General features: G+C 48.7%; 1 pseudogene; it reads left to right on the top strand.

Annotated features, from left to right (window-relative positions):
* The window catches only part of LOC135543309 (peripheral plasma membrane protein CASK-like), a 63,593-nt pseudogene extending 54,422 nt beyond the window's left edge, over positions 1-9,171 (top strand).
* The last annotated feature ends 3,779 nt before the right edge of the window (positions 9,172-12,950 follow it).

Here is a 12,950-nt window from a genome sequence, read left to right as displayed (position 1 = left end):
GTACTACTTCTACCACCGCTACTACTACGACCACCACCGCTACTACCACCACTACTACTGCTACCACCATCACTACCATCATCACGACTACCACTATGGCTATTACTACTACCACCACCACTACTACTACCACCACCACTACTACCATCACTACTACCGCTAATACCACCACTACTACTACCACTGCTGCTACTACCACTACTACCACCGCTACCTCCACTACTGCCACCACTACTGCAAACCGCTACTGCCACCGCTACTGCCACCGCTACTACCACCACTAGTACTGCAACTAGCACTACTACTACAACCACTACCACCACTACTACCGCTGCTACTTCTACTACCACCACTCTTACTACCACAATCGCTACCATCACCACTACTACCGCTACCACCACTACCGCCACTACCACTACTACCGCTACTACCACTACCACCCTTACTACCACCGCTACTAATACTACCGCTACCACAAATACCACCACCACTACTACCACCGCTACTACCACTACCACCCTTACTACCACCGCTACTGCCACTATTACCACTACTACCATCGCTACCGCCGCTACAACCACTGCTACTACCACTACTTCCACCACCACCACTACCACTACTACCACCGCTACTATTACAACTACCGCTACCACCACTACTACCGCTACCACCACTACTACCACTACCACCACTACCACCACCACTACTACCGCAACTAGCACTACGACTACCGCTACTACCACCACTGCAACCGCAACTAGCACTACTACTACTACCACTACCACCACTACTACCGCTGCTACTTCTACTACCACCGCTCCTACCACCACCACTACCACTACTACCGCTACTACTACTACTACCACTACTACCACTACCACCCTTACTACCGCCACTACCACCGCTACTACCCTTACTACCGCCACTACCACCGCTACTGCCACTATTACCACTACTACCACCGCTACTACTACCACCACTACCACTACTACCACCACCACTACTACCACCACTACTACTACTACCACCGCTACTACCACTACTGCCACCACTACTACCACCACTACCACTACTACCACCACTACTACCACCACCACTACTACCACCGCTACTACTACTACCACTACTACCACCACTACTACTACTACCACCGCTACTACTACTACCACCGCTACTACAACTACCACCGCTACTACCTCTACTACCACTACTACCACCACTACCACTACTACCACAACTACCACTACTACCACCACTACCACTACTACCACCGCTACTACTACTACCACCACTACTGCCACCACTACTACCACCACTACCACTACTACCACCACTACTACCACCGCTACTACTACAACCACCGCCACAACCCCTACTACCACCGCTACTACCACCACTACCACTACTACCACCACTACTACCACCGCTACTACTACTACCACCACTACTGCAACCACTACTGCAACCACTACTGCCACCGCTACTACTACTACCACCACTACTGCAACCACTACTGCCACCGCTACAACCAGCACTACTGCCACCACCACTACCACCACTACCACCACTACCACCACTACCACTACTACCACCATTACTACCACCACTACCACTACTACCACCACTACTGCAACCACTACTACCACCACTACTACTACTACCACCGCTACTACCACCGCCACTACTACCACCACTACTGCCACCGCTACTGCCACCACCACTACCACCACCACTACCACTACTACCACCACTACCACTACTACCACTACCACTACTACCACCGCTACTACTACTACCACCACTACTACCACCACTACCACTACTACCACCGCTACTACTACCACCACTACCACTACTACCACCACTACCACCACCGCTACTACCACCGCTACTACTACAACCACCGCCACAACCACTACTACCACTACCACTACTACCACCGCTACTACTAGTACTACCACCGCCACTACCACTACTACCACCACTACCACTACTACAACCGCTACCACTACTACCACCGCTACTACTACTACCACCACTACTGCAACCACTACTGCACCGCTACAACCAGCACTACTGCCACCGCTACTACCACCACTACCACTACTACCACAACTACTTCCACCACTACCACTACTACCACCACTACTACCACCACTACCACTACTACCACCGCTACTACTACTACCACCGCTACTACTACTTCCACCGCTACTACTACTACCACCGCTACTACTACCACCACTACCACCGCTACTACTACTGCCACCGCCACTACTACCACCACTACTACCACCACTACCACTAATACCACCGCTACTATTACAACTACCGCTACCACCACTACTACCGCTACCACCGCTACTACCACTACCACCACTACCACCACCACTACTACCGCAACTAGCACTACGACTACCGCTACTACCATCACTGCAACCGCAACTAGCACTACTACTACTACCACTACCACCACTACTACCGCTGCTACTTCTACTACCACCGCTCCTACTACCACCACTACTACTACTACCACCGCTACTACTACTACCATCGCTACTACTACTACCACCGCTACTACTACTACCACCGCTACTACCACCACTACCGCTACTACCACCACTACCACTACTACCACAACTACCACTACTACCACCACTACCACTACTACCACTACTACCACCGCTACTACTACTACCACCACTACTGCCACCACTACTACCACCACTACTACCACCGCTACTACTACAACCACCGCCACAACCCCTACTACCACCGCTACTACCACCACTACCACTACTACTACCACTACTACCACCGCTACTACTACTACCACCACTACTGCAACCACTACTGCAACCACTACTGCCACCGCTACTACTACTACCACCACTACTGCAACCACTACTGCCACCGCTACAACCAGCACTACTGCCACCACCACTACCACTACTACCACCACTACCACTACTACCACCACTACCACTACTACCACCATTACTACCACCACTACCACTACTACCACTACTACCACCGCTACTACTACTACCACCACTACTACCACCACTACTACTACTACCACCGCTACTACTACTACCACCACTACTACTACTACCACCACTACTACCACCACTACTGCCACCGCTACTGCCACCACCACTACCACCACCACTACCACCACTACCACTACTACCACTACTACCACCGCTACTACTACTACCACCACTACTACCACCACTACCACTACTACCACCACTACCACCACCGCTACTACTACTACCACTACCACCACTACTACTACCACCGCTACTACTACAACCACCGCCACAACCACTACTACCACTACCACTACTACCACCGCTACTACTAGTACTACCACCGCCACTACCACTACTACCACTACTACCACCACTACCACTACTACAACCGCTACCACTACTACCACCGCTACTACTACTACCACCACTACTGCAACCACTACTGCCACCGCTACAACCAGCACTACTGCCACCGCTACTACCACTACTACCACCACTACTTCCACCACTACCACTACTACCACCACCACTACCACTACTACCACCGCTACTACTACTACCACCGCTACTACTACTTCCACCGCTACTACTACTACCACCGCTACTACTACCACCACTACTACCACCACCACTACCACCGCTACTACTACTGCCACCGCCACTACTACCACCACTACTACCACCACTACCACTAATACCACCGCTACTACTACTACCACCGCTACTACTACTACCACCACTACCACTACTACCACCGCTACTACTACCACCACTACTGCCACCACTACCACTACTACTACCACTACTACCACCGCTACTACTACTACCACCACTACTGCAACCACTACTGCAACCACTACTGCCACCGCTACTACTACTACTACCACCACTACTGCAACCACTACTGCCACCGCTACAACCAGCACTATTGCCACCACCACTACTACCACCACTACCACTACTACCACCACTACCACTACTACCACCGCTACTACTACTACCACCACTACTGCAACCACTACTACCACCACTACTACTACTACCACCGCTACTACTACTACCACCGCTACTACTACCACCACTACTACTACCACCACTACTGCCACCGCTACTGCCACCACCACTACCACCACCACTACCACTACTACCACCACTACTACCACCACTACCACTACTACCACCGCTACTACTACTACCACTACTACCACCACTACCACTACTACCACCGCTACTACTACCACCACTACCACTACTACCACCACTACCACCACCACTACTACTACCACCACTACTGCCACCACTACCACCACTACTACTACCACCGCTACTACTACAACCACCGCCACAACCACTACTACCACCACTACTACCACCACTACCACTACTACCACCACTACTACCACCGCTACTACTAGTACTACCACCGCCACTACCACTACTACCACTACTACCACCACTACCACTACTACCACCGCTACCACTACTACCACCGCTACTACTACTACCACCACTACTGCAACCACTACTGCCACCGCTACAACCAGCACTACTGCCACCGCTACTACCACCACTACCACTACTACCACCACTACTTCCACCACTACCACCACTACTACTACTACCACCGCTACTACTACTACCACCGCTACTACTACTTCCACCGCTACTACTACTACCACCGCTACTACTACCACCACTACTACCACCACCACTACCACCGCTACTACTACTGCCACCGCCACTACTACCACCACTACCACTACTACCACCGCTACTACTACTACCACCGCTACTACTACTACCACCACTACCACTACTACCACCGCTACTACTACCACCACTACTGCCACCACTACCACTACTACTACCACCGCTACTACTACAACCACCACCACTACTACCACCACTACCACTACTACCACCACTACTACCACTACTACCACCACTACCACTACTACCACCGCTACTACTACTACCACCACTACTGCAACCACTACTGCCACCGCTACAACCAGCACTACTGCCACCGCTACTACCACCACTACCACTACTACCACCACTACTTCCACCACTACCACCACTACTACTACTACCACCGCTACTACTACTACCACCGCTACTACTACTTCCACCGCTACTACTACTACCACCGCTACTACTACCACCACTACTACCACCACCACTACCACCGCTACTACTACTGCCACCGCCACTACTACCACCACTACCACTACTACCACCGCTACTACTACTACCACCGCTACTACTACTACCACCACTACCACTACTACCACCGCTACTACTACTACCACTACTGCCACCACTACCACTACTACTACCACCACTACTACTACAACCACCACCACTACTACCACCACTACCACTACTACCACCACTACTACCACTACTACCACCACTACCACTACTACCACCGCTACTACTACTACCACCACTACTGCAACACTACTGCCACCGCTACAACCAGCACTACTGCCACCGCTACTACCACCACTACCACTACTACAACCAATACTACCACCACTACTTCCACCACTACCACTACTACCACCACCACCACTAATACCACTACTACCACCCCTACATGGACATCTATGTACTAAGAGAAGACTTGAGTGTAGGAACCTCCATTCAGGTTCTTTCACTTACCCCTCCCCAACTCTCTCCCCCCCTGATTCTCTCCCCCCTTTCCCTCTCTCGATCCCACCTTTCCCGCTCTCTCTCCCATTCCCCCTCTCTCTCTCCCTCCCCACAGACACAACCAGACCTCCAAAGAAGGACGAGGAGAATGGGAAGAACTACTACTTTGTGACACATGACCAGATGATGCAGGACATCAGTAACAATGACTACCTGGAGTACGGTAGTCACGAGGACGCCATGTACGGCACGCGGCTAGAGACCATCCGCCAGATCCACCAGCAGGGTATGATCTCCATACTGGACGTGGAACCACAGGTAGGTGTGAGGTGGGGATGGGCGGGCGGGGTTGTCTGTGTGTGGGGTGGGAGGTGGGTGGGTTGGGTTGTCTGTGTGTGAGGTGGGAGGTGGGTGGGTTGGGTTGTCTGTGTGTGAGGTGGGGTTGGGTGGGGTTGTCTGTGTGTGGGGTGGGGATGGGTGGGCGGGGTTGTCTGTGTGTGGGGTGGGGGTGGGAGGGCGGGGTTGTCTGTGTGTGAGGTGGGATTGTCTGTGTGTGAGGTGGGGATGGGTGGGCGGGGTTGTCTGTGTGTGGGGTGGGGATGGGTGGGCGGGGTTGTCTGTGTGTGGGGTGGGGGGTGGGCGGGCGGGGTTGTCTGTGTGTGGGGTGGGCGGGCGGGGTTGTCTGTGTGTGAGGTGGGATTGTCTGTGTGTGAGGTGGGGATGGGTGGGGTTGTCTGTGTGTGGGGTTGTCTGTCTGAGCTGGGGGTGGGTGGGGTGGGTGGGGTTGTCTGTCTGAGGTGGGGGGTGGGTGGGGTTGTCTGTCTGATGTGGGGGTGGGTGGGGTTGTCTGTCTGAGGTGGGGGGTGGGTGGGGTTGTCTGTCTGAGGTGGGGGTGTGTGTGTGTGTGTGTGTCCAGTATTTATTAAGCAGTATATATTCCACCGGCAGAAAATCAGTGATGGTGGAACGCTGATCTAATGATCTAACCTAAATATACCTGACCTTAACTCAAACATTAACTCTAACCTAACCCTCTCTCTTAAACCTAACCTTCATCTCTTCAGTTTTTGTTCTGCCAGTTGAATATACACTTCCTGTTTATTAATACTGTGGAGAGTTTTTAAATGTAGCTCACTAGTCAGTTTTCTGTCAGTCATCTCTTGTTTCTCTTCAGGCACTCAAGGTGTTGAGGACGGCTGAGTTTGCCCCTTACGTTGTATTCATCGCAGCTCCCACCATCACCCCTGGAATGAACGAGGTTAGGGCCAACACACACTGCTACTGTGTCCGTCATGTTTTGGGTTGTGTTTTTGCTGTGGTGAAAGTCCATCCCACTGCTTGTGTCCTGTCTGCATTCCTGTTGATTTTTCTTTGGCATGCCTTTCTCCTTGCACCCAAGCTTCCCAAATGGTGCAGGAAACTGCCTGTAAGTACTGGATAAGTAGATTAGCTCATATACACTCCTTTTATAGGTGTGTGTATTGTGTTTGTGTGTAAATGGTTTGTTTTTGTGTATACTAAGATCCTCCCAGAGTCCCATTTCATCTTTCTTTCCATTGTGTGACTCGACCCTTCCCACAATGCCTGGAAGGAGGGTATTTTCTTCCCCTGTTATTCTGACTCTTTCTTCCCTCTCCTCCTCCCTTTAGGATGACTCCCTCCAGCGGCTGCAGAAGGAGTCCGAGGGCCTCCAGAAGACCTATGCCCATTACTTCGACCAGACCGTCATCAACAACGAGATCGACGACACCATCCGTCTGCTGGAGGAGGCTGTGAACCTGGTGTGTTCCACCGCTCAGTGGGTTCCTGTGTCCTGGGTTTATTAACCCCTGAACCCAGACCAACACCAAACTCTGACTGTCGTCCCCCATTCCCCAACAAACCCCGGTTTTCTTTTACAATGCATCTCTGTGGAACATCTCTGTGGATCATCTCTGTGGAAACCGTGTGGATGAAGGAAAAAATGAATGAAAAAGGACTGATAGCGCCTCTGAAACCTCAGTCAGTCCTCCTGAAGAAAAACAGTGACTTCTGTCGTCTTCCTCTCCACTCCTTACTGACTGCCTCAAAGGCACATTGTTGTGTGTGTGTGTGTGTATATATATACATATACATACATATATATATATATATATATAATATACAAATAATGAATATGGTCCTGTTCTTAGAGTTGAATGAAAGGGGAGGGGGGGGGCATTTTCTACCTTATTTCTTTTTGTATCGTTACAGCGACAGCTGTCTGAGGCGAGATAGTGAGGAGGACAGACGTGACACACGGTGATAGGTGTTTGTTGCTGTTTACCTTGTATAAGGCATTTCCTATGGTCGTCAGTCGGAAGCTTGCCCTTGTGACCCCCTGACCCCTTACTCCTATTGGCCGCCTCATACTCTTCGTGCTCCGCCCCTCAGAGACAGCGGAGGTCCCTCTCGCACGGTCGCCGCTGCCGCAGTGACACCACGTCCTATTGGGCGGATAGAAAAGCACAGTGAACACCCCGCCCCCTATCCCTTTCCTTTTATTTATTTCAGAGGTCACGGTATCTGTCAATCAAATCGTTGGAGCACCCCCCCCCTGAACTCTCTTCATTCACTACATACCCTGTTTGTTTACATCTCAGTTTGCACAATGGAGAGAACAGGTGCTCTCCCCCCTCCTGTTTCTTTCTCTCTCTCTTTCTCTCTGTAAAGCGATGATTCTCCTCGGTCAGAGCGTGTGCTTGGTCATCGCCAAAGCACGGGTGTCCAAGCCAGAGGGCATCCCTCTTATCTGGATGGACGGACAGGAGGAGGGAAGAAACAACATAATCCAACACGGTCACCCTGCATGCGGCTGGGGCAGAAGACTCTGACTCCTATGCACACCCCCCAGTCCTGCAGGCCCATAAGAGTGAGCCGTGTATGTAAATTGTCCCTATTTGATATGTTGTGGGAATGGGAGGGGATACGGAGTGGGACGTCCAATCCTATAGGTCCGCCATTTCAGAACTGTGTCGTCTTAAAAGAGTATTACTGTTTTAAGTTCAATTGAAGGAGATGCATTTTTATGGTGTGTAAATGTTTCAGTGGTTCGTAAGTCATATGAGTGATGCCAAGAGCCAGTGTGTGTATAATATTAATACTAAAAGAGCTCATTGTGACAAACTCTTTATAACACTTTACTTGCGGTGACATGACATAGCGCCTTATGAGCACTGTCGTAAAAAGGGCGTAGTGCCTGTCTTGAACTGTTGTAGCATAAAAAAAGAAACTGCTTTGTCATGCTTCTGACAGTGTGTTATGTAGGGGTTATGTCTCTCTGCCTGGAGTAAAGTGTTACCATTTAAAGTCCTGTGTAAAGTTCCCTCTGCAAATGACAAGCAGCTCTTCGGTATGAAATGTTGTTCTTTTTCTGTTTTGTAAAAAATATATTTCATTTTAAGTGTTGACAAAGTAAACTGCCTTTGGGTTCTGTCTCATATAAGTCCCTAAAATCTCTAGTGTACACCTCTACTGTGTGTGTGTGTGTGTGTGTGTGTGTGTGTGTGCGTGTGGACGGGTTTGGCCCTATGTGTGGACTGTGGCTATAGGTGTGGATGGGTGGTTGTGTGTGTGATGCAATGCAGTGGTCTGCTTATACTGAACATTATGGTCATGCAAGTGCTTCCATTGACCACAAGATGTCAGTCTCTCTGTCCTGTCAGACATTGTCCACTAGAATGCAGTCTTTCTGTACTATCAGATTATTTAACCTTTATTTAACTAGGCAGGTCAGTTAAGAACAAATTCTTATTTACAATGACGGCCTACCTCGGCCAAACCCTCCCTGAACCCGGGCGACGCTGGGCCAATTGTGTGCCGCCCGATGGGACTCCTGATCACAGCCCGGGATTTGTGAGCCAAGACCTAAACGTATGTCACCCAATTTCCATTTGTCTTCTGACCCCATCAAATAATGAGCTGTGATTGAACCCTTCAAATACTTTAAATAGCTTGCGGACTTAAGATGGCTTTCTCGAGACTAATTTAAAATGTAATGCTTTGTCCATGGTTCTGAAATACTAGGGACGTCCATGGCCCTGTCCAGATAACCCCCAAGGCCTAGCTGCTGGAAAATGGTGTCGTTCAGAGATGATGTAATGGGTACAGTTCTGGCCCTAAATAATGACATGGATCATGATGGTAAAAGCACGTTCACTCTTTTTATTGCGGTTCGATGTTTTGTTGGGTATACAATCAGACTATCTGTGTCCATGGACATACTTCAGATTCACATTGACATCCCATGCAAAAAGGCCTTCAATTTGCTTGTAAACAAGTGATGTAGGTAACTACATTAACCCAAACACACAACCTCTAGTCTCTCGTTTGATGAATGCATTCATAGGACTGACCAAATCACAATGAAAAAGGAGCTTACTAATGGTAATTCATGAAGCCCTAATAAACCGTGTTTATATTTATTGATTCAGAGCTCCCGTCTCAAGGAGACTGAGCCCGCAAGGCAGAAATTAAAAAGGTATTGAGGACACTAATCCATGTGGGGTTTGTGGTGCGCTCCGTCTATGAGTAACATTTACATGATGGCCTTGGACTGTGAATCTACAGTGTGCTTGTGGCTGTGCAGTGTGCATGCTATCTCCACTAACATTAGTACAAATATGCCGTCGGGCAGTAGTCTCGTTTAAATATGCCTCCGGGCAGTAGTCTCATTTAAATATGCTGTGGGCAGTACTCTCGTTTAAATATGCCTCCGGGCAGTAGTCTCGTTTAAATATGCCTCCGGACAGTAGTCTCATTTAAATATGCCTCCGGACAGTAGTCTCGTTTAAATATGCCTCCGGACAGTAGTCTCGTTTAAATATGCTGTGGGCAGTAGTCTCATTTAAATATGCTGTGGGCAGTAGTCTCATTTAAATATGCCTCCGGGCAGTAGTCTCATTTAAATATGCCTCCGGACAGTAGTCTCGTTTAAATATGCCGTCGGGCAGTAGTCTCGTTTAAATATGCCTCCGGGCAGTACTCTCGTTTAAATATGCCTCCGGGCAGTACTCTCGTTTAAATATGCCTCCGGGCAGTACTCTCGTTTAAATATGCCGTCGGGCAGTAGTCTCGTTTAAATATGCTTCCGGGCAGTAGTCTCGTTTAAATATGCCTCCGGACAGTAGTCTCGTTTAAATATGCTGTGGGCAGTAGTCTCATTTAAATATGCTGTGGGCAGTAGTCTCGTTTAAATATGCCTCCGGGCAGTAGTCTCGTTTAAATATGCCGTCGGGCAGTAGTCTCGTTTAAATATGCCTCCGGGCAGTACTCTCGTTTAAATATGCCTCCGGGCAGTACTCTCGTTTAAATATGCCTCCGGGCAGTACTCTCGTTTAAATATGCCGTCGGGCAGTAGTCTCGTTTAAATATGCTGTGGGCAGTAGTCTCATTTAAATATGCCTCCGGACAGTAGTCTCATTTAAATATGCCTCCGGGCAGTACTCTCGTTTAAATATGCCGTCGGGCAGTAGTCTCGTTTAAATATGCTGTGGGCAGTACTCTCGTTTAAATATGCCTCCGGGCAGTACTCTCGTTTAAATATGCTGTCGGGCAGTACTCCCGTTTAAATATGCCTCCGGGCAGTACTCCCGTTTAAATATGCCTCCGGGCAGTACTCTCGTTTAAATATGCCGTCGGGCAGTACTCCCGTTTAAATATGCCTCCGGGCAGTACTCTCGTTTAAATATGCCTCCGGGCAGTACTCCCGTTTAAATATGCCTCCGGGCAGTACTCTCGTTTAAATATGCCTCCGGACAGTAGTCTCGTTTAAATATGCCTCCGGACAGTAGTCTCGTTTAAATATGCCTCCGGACAGTAGTCTCGTTTAAATATGCCTCAGGGCCTTTGTCTCGTTTAAATATGCCTCCGGGCAGTACTCTCGTTTAAATATGCCTCCGGACAGTAGTCTCGTTTAAATATGCCTCCGGACAGTAGTCTCGTTTAAATATGCCTCCGGACAGTAGTCTCGTTTAAATATGCCTCCGGACAGTAGTCTCGTTTAAATATGCCTCCGGACAGTAGTCTCGTTTAAATATGCCTCAGGGCCTTTGTCTCGTTTAAATATGCCTCCGGGCAGTACTCTCGTTTAAATATGCCTCCGGGCAGTACTCTCGTTTAAATATGCCTCCGGACAGTAGTCTCGTTTAAATATGCCTCCGGACAGTAGTCTCGTTTAAATATGCCTCCGGGCAGTAGTCTCGTTTAAATATGCCGTCAGACAGTAGTCTCGTTTAAATATGCCTCCGGACAGTAGTCTCGTTTAAATATGCCTCCGGACAGTAGTCTCGTTTAAATATGCCTCCGGACAGTAGTCTCGTTTAAATATGCCTCCGGACAGTAGTCTCGTTTAAATATGCCTCCGGACAGTAGTCTCGTTTAAATATGCCTCCGGACAGTAGTCTCGTTTAAATATGCCTCCGGGCAGTAGTCTCGTTTAAATATGCCTCCGGGCAGTACTCTCATTTAAATATGCCTCCGGACAGTAGTCTCGTTTAAATATGCCTCCGGACAGTAGTCTCGTTTAAATATGCCTCCGGGCAGTAGTCTCGTTTAAATATGCCTCCGGGCAGTAGTCTCGTTTAAATATGCCTCCGGACAGTTGTCTCGTTTAAATATGCCTCCGGACAGTAGTCTCGTTTAAATATGCCATAGTTTGTTAAATACTTTCCCAGCGCATCTTAAAGTGAAAGGGCTGGTTTCCCAGACACAGATATCTAAACCTCGTCCTGGATTGAAAAACACTTTTTAATGGAGATTTTCCATTGAGTATGTCTTAGTCCAAGAGGTGGCCTGGGCTTAATCTGGGTCCTAAATGTACTAATTACCATCTTTGTCATCGTTTTTAGTGGTTTGGTCATCTTGAATTATGATGGCATTCTGAATAATCTATTTGGGATCAACTTCCCATTCTAAATCAACTAATATGGTAGTTTAAATCATTTTTACCCTTATGATAACATTGTGCCACCAGTAAGGGTGGGTGCTGAGCAATCAATCAAATTTAGGTTATTTTGGGGGTTTTGAACAACTAATTCAGTGATGTTGGTTAAATTATTTGTGAGCTACAGTTTCTGTAGAGATAAATCAGATCAGGCCTAAGCTGTGTGATGTAGTAGAGGGTTAGTTTCCAACAGGCCAATAATCCATATATACTGAACAAAACTATAAAAGTAACAGGTTTAGTGTTGGTCCCATGTTTCATAAACTAAAATAAAAGATCCCAGAAATGTTCCA

The sequence above is a fragment of the Oncorhynchus masou genome, chromosome 7 (assembly GCF_036934945.1).
Source record: "Oncorhynchus masou masou isolate Uvic2021 chromosome 7, UVic_Omas_1.1, whole genome shotgun sequence".
Lineage (NCBI taxonomy): Eukaryota > Metazoa > Chordata > Actinopteri > Salmoniformes > Salmonidae > Oncorhynchus > Oncorhynchus masou.
This window is presented reverse-complemented; position numbering and strand designations above follow the sequence as displayed.